Source organism: Rosa rugosa, chromosome 1 (genome assembly GCF_958449725.1).
Source record: "Rosa rugosa chromosome 1, drRosRugo1.1, whole genome shotgun sequence".
NCBI classification, from domain to species: Eukaryota; Viridiplantae; Streptophyta; class Magnoliopsida; order Rosales; family Rosaceae; genus Rosa; species Rosa rugosa.
In genome coordinates, this window is record NC_084820.1 from 4,962,687 (window position 1) to 4,975,554 (window position 12,868).

At 35.7% G+C, this 12,868-nt stretch overlaps 1 pseudogene; it reads left to right on the forward strand.

Moving 5' to 3' along the window:
* The first annotated feature begins 1,990 nt into the window (after window positions 1-1,990).
* Window positions 1,991-12,735, forward strand: LOC133711997 (probable RNA-dependent RNA polymerase 4; annotated as a pseudogene).
* The last annotated feature ends 133 nt before the right edge of the window (window positions 12,736-12,868 follow it).

Sequence of the window (12,868 nt, forward strand, 5' to 3'; positions counted from 1 at the left end):
TATGGATCCAGGCACGGTCCCAGTAATGCTTCATTGCATTGGAACAGAACAGGGGAAGGTCAGCCTTGCGGTAACTAGAGTTATGGTAATTATAAACATCTGAAAGAACAGGATCTCTAGCCCGGTGACTCGCCAGCCTTCAATTGATGAATGTTGGATGTGTTTATCAAATTGAGCGTTCGAACCCAAACACGGACCATAATGTTTGTGCGCAGCTGTTATGCGGCCCAGATTGTTGAAGAAGGTTAGCTCTGCGCCATCTTTCCAGAAAATTGGATGACAAAGAATAAAGAGCTCCAACAATTGACGTTGCGGAGGATATCTACTCAGCCAGCATTTGTAGCGACGTACAAAAGATATGAACTCATTTAACCGGTTTATTTCGTCTTTACCACCCCCAATATGTCATAAACAACCTGACAGAATTTGCGCAATGTTCTCCAAACTTCTGACATTTCTGTCAAAAACATTTCTTCGGCCTGGGGAATGGAAGTCCACAATAACCGCCTGGTTATCGTCGGTGATACAGATTGCGTTCTCGAGATTAGGGAAACATGGCTGCTCGTTCATGAATTGGGTCTTCACCGCATTTCCAATTTGACAGAAAAATGGATCATCCGAGACTTGCATGAACTTAAATAACATTTTATTTTGTTTTTCTACAAATTGAATTAGTGAGAAGAACTAGATTTAATATTAAGGGAAGATAAATAAATACCCTTTCTTTTTATTTTTACAATTACACAGTAGACTTGCTTTAAAAACATGAGTTCACTTAGAAAATCTCGACTCAAGGATTCCATCTTTAGAAAAAGAAAGCATCCCAGCACAACACCATTGGAAAGTTCGTTCTCCGAGAAGGAACGGTGATGAACTCGAATAGTGTATTTTTAAGTTCCTTTTTTTCATGTTCATAATTGATAAATCATGATTATGAATCCCTAATGATTTTAAATTTGGTTGAAAAATTGCATAAATGGTATACACATAAATATCTAAACATCTAATAGTTAATTTGCGAAAATGTGATCGAAAAGTGGGTCTCACAAAAAAATCTTAAACTAGTCCCCATTAGAAGCCTGATCAATAAATACTTCTGTTTGTTTTTATTTTTACAATTACACGGTAGACTTCAAAAGCAGGAGTCAACTTAGAAAATCTGAGACAAGATTCCATCTTTAGAAAAAGTAAGCTTCCCAAGCACACAACACCATTGGAAAGTTCGTTCTCCGAGAAAGAACGGTGATGGACTCGAATAATGTCTTTTTTGGAAAGTTCTTTGTCATTTTCATGTTCTTAATTGATAAACCATGATTATGAGTACCTTAATGATTTTCAATTTGGTTGAAAAATTGCATAAATGATCTACACATGAAAATCTAAACATCTAATGGTTGATTTGCATAAATATGATCGAAAAGTGGGTCTCACACAAAAATCTTAAACTAATCCCCATTAGAAGCTCTCCCGATCAATAAATATTATTATTACAATTACATAGTAGACTTACTTCAAAAGCATGAGTCAACTTAGAAAATCTGAGTCAAGATTCCATCTTTAGAAAAAGAAAGCTTCCCAAGCACACAACACCATTGGAAAGTTCGTTCTCCGAGAAGGAACGGTGGGCTCGAATAATGTCTTTTTTGGAAAGTTCTTTGTCATTTTCATATTCATAATTGATAAATCATGATTATAAATGCCTTAATGATTTTCAATTTAGTTGAAAAACTGTATAAATGATCTACACATGAATATTTAACCATCTAATGGTTAATTTGTGGAAATGTGGTCGAAAAGTAGGTCCCACAAAAAAATCATCAACTAGTCCTCCTTGTTTTTCGACGAGTCAACTAGTCCTCCTTTAGAAGCTCTCCCGATCAATAATTTTTTATTTTATTTTTTTAATTATTTTTTTATTTTTTTAAATTACACGGTAGAATTGTTTTAAACACATCAGTCGACTTAGACGATCCGAGTCGAGATTCTATCTTTAGAAAAAGAAAGCTTTCCGAGCACACAGCACCATTGGAAAGTTCCTTCTCGGAGAAGGAATGGCCTCGAATAATGTCTCGGAAACGCTGCTATATTTACAAACCTTGGAAGAGCGGGAAACCTCAACAACAGCCACCACTATACTTCTTGGGGCTTTTAAGTTTCTCACCACCACAATCAACCCAGAGCAGCAGTGTCCTTCAACCAAGAAGCAGCCATGTCTGGCGTGCAGCTACCTGACTCGGTGCAGCAATCGCTGGATCGAATATGCCACCTTGAAAACCAACCACAGCCGAACGACGGCATCAGAAGAAAGCTTGCATCGCGGAGCGAGCAAGACGCCCTCTACGTGCTAAACCAAATTTACAACAGCAGAACTCCCATCAAAACCCTCAATGGATTCATCTCTTTCATGATCAAGGAGCGAGAGAATGAATCTTCTTCGTCTTCTTCAAGAACAGTCTGGACCCCTCAGAGTCCCTCTGCTTCTTCTTCCTCTTCTTCATTTATTAGTCCTGCACGGCCTGATCATTCTCAAGGTCTGGATTTTTACTGTTTTTTGCTTCCCTGCTTTACCTTGTAAACTTGGAAGCATTTCTGTCTCCTGTATCAATTTGAGTTTGAGTGTGTGGTAGTGTTGCAGTTGTAGACCAGTCTGGAGAGAATGGACTCTGTTCCTCTGTTTCTCAAAGGCTATATTTAGTTATAGGGTTTTTCAATTTGATAAACTGCTGATTCATGAAATTCCTAAATGAAGCCGATTGTGTTAATATGAGTGAGATATTTGTTGCAGGTGAGACAATCCAGTGTGGTTCTCCTGTTAATCGACAGCCAATCTATTCTTCAGCTTCTCCTTCTCAAGCTTCCCCGACTTCTTCTTATCAGAGCCATTCCTCTCCTACTATTACTGATGCATCATTTTATTCCAGTTCTCAGCCTCAGGGTTAGACTTTTATTCTCATTGATGCTTTTAGTGATCAACAGAGTTTTATGATGAAATTGAAGCAATTTGATGAGTTTGAGTGTTTGTTTGGTGCAGGTGAGACTCCCAACCCATCCCCGGGGACAGTGTGCAATGGGCAATCACCCTATTCCTTCCCTTCTCTCTATCAAATCCTATCTGCTCCATTTAATACTCTTAGACAACTCTTTGAGAGGTTCCGAGGTCAGACTTGCAGTACTTTATTTCATGTTTTTCACTGATAAATAATGTCCTATGTTGATCATGAACTCATTTCTGTACAACTTTATGATAGCTTTCTTTGATGTTTCGTTATCAAATCTTATCTGCTCCTTCTAGTATTCCTGTACAAAGTTATGACAGCTTTAAAGGTTATGTTATCTTAAAACCATTTCTGTTTACGTATATGTAAGTCTGATTCCTCTGCTTATTTTTCTACAGGTATCCGTATTTCTCCTTTTCAAACCCTATCTGCCTCTCCTGTTACTCCTGTTCAACTTTATCAGAGCTTTCAAGATCAGACTTTCAATACTTTTTTCAATGCTTTGCGTTTTGATCAATAGTGTTTTATGTTACCTTAAACCAATTGTCTCCGTGAAAGTCTGAGTGCGTGTTGATACAGGTGAGACTGTCACTCACTCCCCAGTTCTTTACCATCCTGGAGACCATGGACCAGCACACTTAGAAGCTCTGGGAGAACTCGATTTCAGAAAGCAATTTCTGATTTTGAGTTATGCTGGAGGGTATGACAAAGTGTTTTTCTTTATGTTTTTTCTCTTTCCTTTTGTTGTTTATTTTGTTTTGAAGCTCATCTTGATTAAAATGTATCCCTGCTGTCTTGACTCATTTATTTATTCTCAGAACGAAGTTAAAAGATGTAATAGAAGCGGAGGCTATTAGGAGCTGGAAAAGTTTGCCAATGGTAAAGTTCGAGACCACAGTTTGGCATGCTTTGGGTGAAAACAATGTTGGCAAGGCTGACCGACGATGGGTGATTATCACTCTCTCATTCTTGCTCTTCTGCATATTAATGCCTTACTCTTCATAATCTGCACCAAGTGATTTTAACCGATCCTACTTGTTAGTTGTTATAGTGTTATACAAGTCCCACAAAGTAATATTGGATGCCATATTTTGGTACCTTTTTCTTAAAAAAAGAGAGATGGTTTTCCTCGTAACTCTTCACAAATAACCTTGCATAAGATAATAAAATGATTTTGGACCACTCTGGTCAAAACCTTGCCTCATCAGGTTTTATACTTCTCAAGTAGTTCAGGGATAAAAATACTGATGTTAATGTGTCACACAGTTTTCAAAGTCTTGAGATTCTAAAGAGAAATTTTAATCCATTAATTGTCAGCTTCTTTCTATTCCCCTTCTAAAGAATCATTGTTAGTCTTCTATAACAGCTGCACAAGCCACCCTAGTATCCCTTACTGTATCTGACTCTTTCATGTTTTGGGTGTATTATAGTATTCTGATTGGGATTCTCAAAGAACACACCAGTACTATTGTTATGTTTCCGTGGATGGGAGTTACAAGTTCAAGGTTTTCTTCTCTACCCTTAGTTTGTTTAATCGCATACAAATGTGTTTCCATACTTGCATATGCATACACAGGAGGAAAAAGATTCTTATATTTCAGAGAGAAGCTGTAATGCAGGTAGTCATTGCTTAAAACTCAATCAGGGTTTGTGATATGAGTAATAACTATGGCTTTACTGAAAGCGTTGGATGGGATGTGATATTCTCATTGGTTTTTGTAGGAGGTTTTAAGTGCCAACTTTTTGGATCTAATTTCCAATATTTAAACAGGAAGTCTCAAGCTCCTATGGCGTTGTATGATTAACCGTCTGAAATTCTTTTCTGGAAATCATGTTTTTTTTTATATATATTTTTTATATATATTTTTTTTTTACTTGTCAAACCCGAGGCACTTTAAACATATATACTATGAAAGTAAGCAACTTCCATCGGATTCTCTGCTTTTATTTCTGTTAATGATCATCGTGTAGCTTCTACCATTATTGACATTTCATTTTGCAGACATTGGATGGGTAACATTTTTTTCTTTTTTTAATCTTTTGTTTTATAATAAACTCAGGGTCCCTTCCTAGACAAACCAAGAACTCTCCTACAGAAACAGTTAGGAGATGACAATGTTTTGGAGGTGAAATTTACCCAAGGGGAAGGTTCCAGTGGTACATATAGCAAGTTAATGCGAGAAGGCATTCTTGTTGGTTTGCGGCGATACGCTTTCTTTGGTATGCTTTTCAAGCCTTCATATGTTGAATTTTATATTTCCAGTTCTTGAAAAGTTTCTTCCCTAACCATTTTTGAAATTATTCTATGTAGCTTTCTTGATTGAGTTCATATTTTTAATGACCACATTCTAACTTAGTACAATGCTTGTTTGAGTAAAAAAATAGAATACATTGCTAATACATAATGGTTTATTCATTTCCTGATACAATCATCAGGTAGACACACATACATTGCATGTATGTGTATGTCGTCCATATTAGCTATATAGCAGAATTGGGATTCTATGTGTCGACACTTCTTTTTGTCATTTAAACCTGAGTATTTGGATTGGTAGTATTTTGTTGTTAAGAATCCTAGCAGAACTTGTTATCACTTCTCTAATTCTTTCTAATGGTTATGAATCAGTGTTCCGTGCTGGTAACAAAGGAAAGAATATGTGGAAAGACCCAACTTCATCACCTGTGAAATGTTACTTTGTTCGTGGGAGCTCTGATGCAGTGATAGACAAGGGTATAGGCTATAAGTTATCTGGCAAAACGATGCATGAAGGAAGATCTCTTTTCACGCATGCACACACTGGGCCTAGTTTGGCTAGCTACATGGATAGGTATCTAATTATTTGTAGCAAAATTCTTTCCCGAGCTGTATACAGTCAATTTTATTTTCTGGTTCTAAAGTACCATCTGTGTCGGAGATTCAGGTTATCTCTCATTTTGTCCAAGACAGTTACTTTAGAAGTAAATTGGTCACATGTCAAGGTGGAATTCATCAAAGACAAAGACTGTTGCGTATGATCCTTATAACCATTTTTCCATGAACTTTCTCGCCTTTCCTATTATTTTTTTCCATGGTCCTTATATTTCCTTTTCTTCGAATTTGTTTCTTTTCAATTTTAAAAGCAGAGTTATTTTTCTTCCTTTTTGTTTTTGTTTTTCCTAAATTGCAGGATGAGTCTGGTAATCCCATCTATGTAGATGGAAAACCTCGTATACATACTGATGGCACAGGATTTATATCTGAGGATCTGGCTTTACTTTGTCCTGAGATAGCACGCAAAGGAGAGCAGATCAATAACGAACACATCGAGGTTTCTGATTCTATTTTAGTTAGCTCTTAAGTTTATGTATATTATTTGAAGCAATAATAACTATATAGTATATACTAAGATCATAGTTGAATTACCGTCTACTACTGCAGTTTGACTTATGTTAGACTTTTTAAAATAAGTATTGCAGAAGATTTAGTTTTCAATGTGTGGATAATATTTGAAACTAGTAGGTTTTCCTTGTGCTGTATTGCCATATATATGTAGACATAGAAATCTTATGACCATGAATATGGATACAGAAGAAGAATATAAGACGGGGTAGTTCACCTGGTCACTTGGTATGACAGGGACCACAGGGTAGTTTGTGACACAGCTGAAAAAAACTCCGTGTGCAAGGGCAACATGTATAACATGCAAGAGTCATTTTTATGCCCTATCACTCTGAGCCTTCTGCAAGTATGCTTTTCTTTATATATTTGCACTCTGTCTCAATAGTTGAGCCAATCTGGAATGTGCTAGGCGCAATGGATTCTGTCTCCTGGAATTGAATGAACCTTTTCTTATCTTTGCACTTGTGATCAGTGGTTGAGACAATCTGAATTTATGGATACAGCTCCATATTTCTCCTCTTCTTTTATGTGCACGACTTATCTTTGATTCATGCTTTAGGGACTTGATGATCCTGATGATGAACTTGAGGACAAGATTCTGGAATGGAAACAGCCAGGCACTAGAACTCGGGAACTGGTATGCGGATGTAGTGTTGCAATTTCTGTTCTCTTTTAAGTTGTGGGCTTGCAATGGATTCTCATTTCATTTTGTTTTTTTGTTTTTCCCTCCACCCTGTAGCCTTTGCTCATGCAGTTCCGACTTTTTTACAAAGGCCGTGCTATCAAAGGAACTTTTCTTGTCAATAAAGAGGTATGTTTTCTGCCATTTTCTTAAAAATTACTTCTTATTGGAGCCAACTTGGCTCCATGTCATATCATTACATATTCTAATATCCACCACATTGTTCTATTATACTATTATGAGCAGAGTATGGTCTGTTTGTCTTTCTGTATCAGTTAATAATGAATGAGTGCATGCGAGGGATGGAGGTAGGGGGAGCTACATGTTAACTCTCTCTATGTGTTCAACTGGAAGTTATTCATATCATTTTAATTAAAAAGAAAATAAACAGAAAGCAATCAAAAGAAAGTAAAAAAGAAACAACGAAATATCTCAACTTCTTATTCTAATAAAATCCATATAAAACTTTTGTTTTTGTTAGTGAAATATTAACTTAAATTACTGAAAAAGTTATTTACTTTATTTAACACTTCCCTCTTGTTTTTCTAGTAATTCTGAGAGTGGTCATTACTCATGAGTAATGAATAACGAAATTTATACATTAATGTCAGTTCATATAGGTAACTGGAGTTTTCTTTTTATCCAAATCCCTCATTTTAAAATTTTCACTTAAATGGACCCTTGGAACGTTCATTACTTCATTTTAAGTTGATCAGTTTTCATTTTTCCAAAGAGATGTATACATATATGTAACATGTACGTCCACTGAAGGAGTTTCTGTATGCTAACAAGGACCAGACGAGCTAGTATGAACTTGGTACAAGTGAAAAAAAAAAATTATTGGGTTTCATGTCTGAAAATGCCTTCTTGGAAAGGATCAATTTGACCACTGGCAGGAATGCATTCTTCTAATTTATCTGAAGTAATACAATCTAAAAGGTTTATGATTGATGGAGTGCTTCAATTTCTATATCAAAATTTGCAGCTTCCACCAAAAACTTTGAAGATTCGACCGTCAATGGTTAAAGTTGAGCCAGATCCAAAATTGTCAGATCCTCAAACAGTGAATTCACTGGAGATAGTAGGAACAAGGTAGATCCATCGTACAATAATTTCATTGCTTTTGCTCCCTGCAGTGAAATCACTTACTTTGTATCAACTTGGTAATTATTGGCATATCTTGGATACAGTTTCTCATGTGTTGTGAGATACTTTTGAGGTTAAAAATAAACAGAGTAAGAAAAGGAGAAAGAGTTTTATAAGTTAACCAAAAATTGATATGTGATTATATATGAGTATGAGCTTCTTCGAGTAATGCTTTCTGGTAAATTTCCAACATTTTTGGAATATAGCTTTATTTATTAGAAGCAAGAGGGAGGAAAGGAAAAACAAAATTCTTAAGAGACTGAGAAGGATCTCTACTCTGATTCCAGGTAAAATAGGTGATATACATTTATCTCTTAGAGAAGAGATTAAATAGGTGAAAGAATTAAACTGTTATGGTGAAGAAATAAACCTACAGCTGCTGAACATAAGGAACTACTGAATGTTTCTCAGCTATCATCTAGACTAGGTTGACGATTATGATACAATCATATAGACAATAATAATATTAAGGTGGGAATCCAACAATAATCAGTGATGTTCGATTGTATTAGAGTGACAGACTTGTCACGCACACCCCATTTATCAAAAGTGAACCAATTATATTTGACATGAGAATCTTCTAAAACTTATGGAAGATTTAGATCACAATAGTAGTAATTAGAATAGTTATGCTAAAATTTTATGATGACAGTTTTGCTCCTCTCAATGATGTTAGTTGTGAATGAGAATTTCAGATACAGGGCAAGCATTACCTGTTTCTATTATCTATTATTTAAGGCATAAATTTCACCTTAAACTTTTGATCTTGCAGTAAACTTAATAAGAGAACGTATTTGTCGAGGAACTTAATTGCACTTTTGTACCATGGAGGGGTGCCAAAAAAATACTTCATCGAGTTACTTATGAAAGCTTTAGAAGAGACTCGTGATGTTTTTAGCAATCCACGCGCAGCATTCAGAGGTAAAGAAACTTTTTCTCATTCCTTTTCTTCTGTTTGGGGTCAAATTGGTCGCCAATTTTTTCTGTTTCTTTTCATTGGTTAAGTAGCGTTGTCTTATTTCTTATATGTTCCACTTGTATTTTGTCCAGCATGGCTAGTTCTTTGATTGGTTCCATTACTGTCTATATTTGCAGTTGCCCTTAGATGTGGCGAGATCGATGACAACAGTACTGTTGCGAAAATGATCTCCTGTGGTATTCCTCTTGAAGAACCATATGTGCAATATCGTCTTTCAACCCTTATGAACATGGAAAAGATCAATCTCAAAAAAGGGAAAATTTGTATTCCTGAATCATACTATTTGATGGGGACAGCTGATCCAACAGGAAAACTTGAAAAAGATGAAGTTTGCATTATCCTGTATGTATGATTTCTGGCATGTTCCTCCTCTGTTATATAAAGTGTGTTCCTGAATTTGATAATATGTTTAATATCTGTTACACTATAGCTAGATTTAATTGAGTTATTCCTTTGGTTCTACTTCTTAATGTTTTTTTGTTTTATAGCAACACATTGTCCTTACTTTTCGGGTCCATGCCCTGCCATTAGCTATGAAATACGGTCTCGGGAATTAATGTTAATGATGTATTGATGTGTGATATGCTTTTGTTAGTAAGCTTTGGAATATCATTTTCTTACTAATGCATTGTATTTCTTTTTCTTTATTTTTGATGGGATACTGCTAAAGCAAAAATTCTGATACATTTCAGGTTGTATTGACTAATTGTTCTAGTACGTTTACATTTAGGATTTTTCTAATTGTTCCAGTAGAGCTGTTCTAGAAAACTGTGTTTGCTTCCTTCAATTATATCATTATATCAATGTTTTTGTTGTACATTCTTATTGTTTTCTTGATATCCTATGTCAGAATTCTTCATGATATTTAGTGTTGTACATTCTTCTTGTCAATGATTATGTAGAGAAAATGGACAACTACTGTCGGGAGATTTTCTAGTGTACCGGAATCCTGGTTTACACTTCGGTGATATTCATGTCCTAAAGGCCAGATATGTCAAGGAACTAGAATCTGTTGTTGGCAATGCCAAGTACGGTATATTCTTCTCTAGTAAAGGTCCACGTTCCGTTGCTGATGAAATGGCTGGTGGAGATTTTGATGGTGATCTATACTGGATCTCAAGAAACCCTCAGGTTGGCAATTACATAAGTCATGCTCATTTTGTTTTGAATTCAGCATGCAGACTCACTTTAGAAATACTTTAATAGATCTGCATGTAATTGCAAATAGTTTTGTTTTCCATACCACTTAACTACCATGTTGTTTTTCTTTTTTCTTTGATCAATACTCCATGCTTTGTTAACTGATCTTATATTATTCATTCCATGCATCTAAGAAATAAAATATGGGATTTGAAAAGTTTGAATCATTAGACAGTCCATCCTCTGGATTCTTTTCTAATTTTCATTGGAATTGATTTAAGTGGCTTGTATTGCTCTTATCTCTTCTCCACACTCTTGATGATATCTGGTTTGCTTTTAAGATTTAACACTCATTATTGGAAGTACTTCAGCTATTAAAATCGTTTAAACCAAGTGAACCTTGGATTGGAAAGTCATCTGCCCAAAAAGTTCATGGTAAAAGACCAACCGAGCTTTCAAAGGATGATCTAGAAGATGAGCTCATCAAACTATTCTTGAAGACTAGGTTTGAACCAAGGTATGCTGTGTATTTTTATTTTTTAATCTTTTAGTTGGTACTACATTCAAATTCTTAGTTTCAATTAGGATCCCACTGTGTTGTGGCTATTATTTGGTCAATCTTTTAAGACTTTAATCTTATACAGAACCTTTTAACCTTTTGATATCATTTTAATTACATGAGACAAAGCATCATTCATTGATCATATTAGTAAAGAGAATAGTAAGGAGTACTGCATATGAAACATTAATTTTACCTCTTTTATTCATGCTAATTGTAATAGAGATCGACTAGGACTACCACACTTTCGTGTTCGGTAGTTGGTGTCGTTTAGTTGTTTGGCTTTTGCTTGGGAGGTTGGGTTTGGTCCCCAATCTCTTTTTTTTTTCAATAATTTCTGGGGTTTTGGAGGCTTTCTGCCTCTCTTAATCTCCAGTTTGCCAAAAAAAAAAAAAAAACATTAATTTAATTTTACCTACTCTAAAAGTTGGTGACCATTATGTTTCAAGTAATTTGTTGAACCTCAGTTTTATTGATTTTTTGCTAAAGTAATGACCACTATTTATATAAATCAGGTTGAATAAAAAAATTATATACAAGTTCTACAAACAGTTTGATTGGTTTCTAACTTTCTATCCTACTCGATCTGCTATATAGTTCTCACTTTACGGTTATTCTTGTCTTATTCTTAGTACAAGATTTTTTATGAAGATCCTAATGTTTGATAATTCTTCATTCCTGTGTTGCAAATTCTGCTATTTCAGTTTCGCAGTGTATGAGGCAGCTCAAAACTGGATGGCTTTGATGGATAAATTTTTGACTCTAGGAGATACGAGTATTGATGTGAAAAACAAACTGAAGGACAAGATACTGCGATTAATTGATATTTACTATGAAGCTCTCGATGCACCAAAAAAAGGTTTTGAGGTCAGTTATATTTGACGTTCAAGCATTGTGTGGTCCTTGCTTGATGATTTTAGTGTGCTTTCAAGTGACTGGCTGTGCTTTGTTACGAAGCTTACCTTCTGTGTAACAGGTTGTAGTTCCAAAAGAATTGAAGGTGCGAGAGCTCCCACATTTCATGGAGAAGAAAAACCAAGAATCCTACCATTCAAGTTCCATTTTGGGATCCATTTATGATAAGGTGGAGGAATATGAAACAGAAGACAGATCTGTCAAAGGTGATACAACTCATACAAGTTCTTTATTGTTGGCTTGTTCTTAAGTCCCTTTCCATTCATAAAACAACAGTTTTAGCACGCTCTTCCTCTGTGCAGAAATTCGGAAACTTCCTCTTTTTGAAGACGACGTTCCTGAGGACCGCTTGAATTAAAGAATGGGAGAAACGATACAAAGAGTACCGGAAGAAGATGACCTCTGCTATGGGATATGAAGACAAAGAGAGCAAGAATCAGGCAGCCAATATCGTCATAAGAGAGTATAAAGAGGTACTTGGAGTATATTTCATCACTTTCATGCTTCTTAATAATGAATGGCATCCAAGATTTCTAACTGCACTTTCCATGCATCTTAGATCCTATACGAGGCTGAGGAGTTTGAGGAAAGTAAAAGGGACAGACAACAAATATATAACGACGCACTCGCTATATATCATGTTTGTTATGACTATGCCAGGAGTGTGAGGACTGAAACTGGGGCACAAGATGTCCGGAAATGTGGCTTTGTTTGGAAAGTTGCAGGTGCAGCTCTATGCCAGCTTCATGAGGACCGGAGTTTGAAACCTGGTGAAAAGGTTTTCAGGATCTTACCCTCTGTTTTGAAGGACATTATGTAGTTCAATGAAACAGATATCTCGATTTTAATCAAGGAATGTTGTATGTAATATTAGATACTGTAGTGTTTCTATGTAATGTGTAGATTATAATGTATATAGGTCAATGAAAAGCTAGTGCACGTCTCTGTTTTTGGCCAAAATGAAAACGACCCAGCATGAAATATTTCGAGAGAAAATGACCAGAAATGTTTGCGACTCCATGCCCCAAGTGAGCCATACGTGTATAACACCAACACTTGTGGATCTTCCATG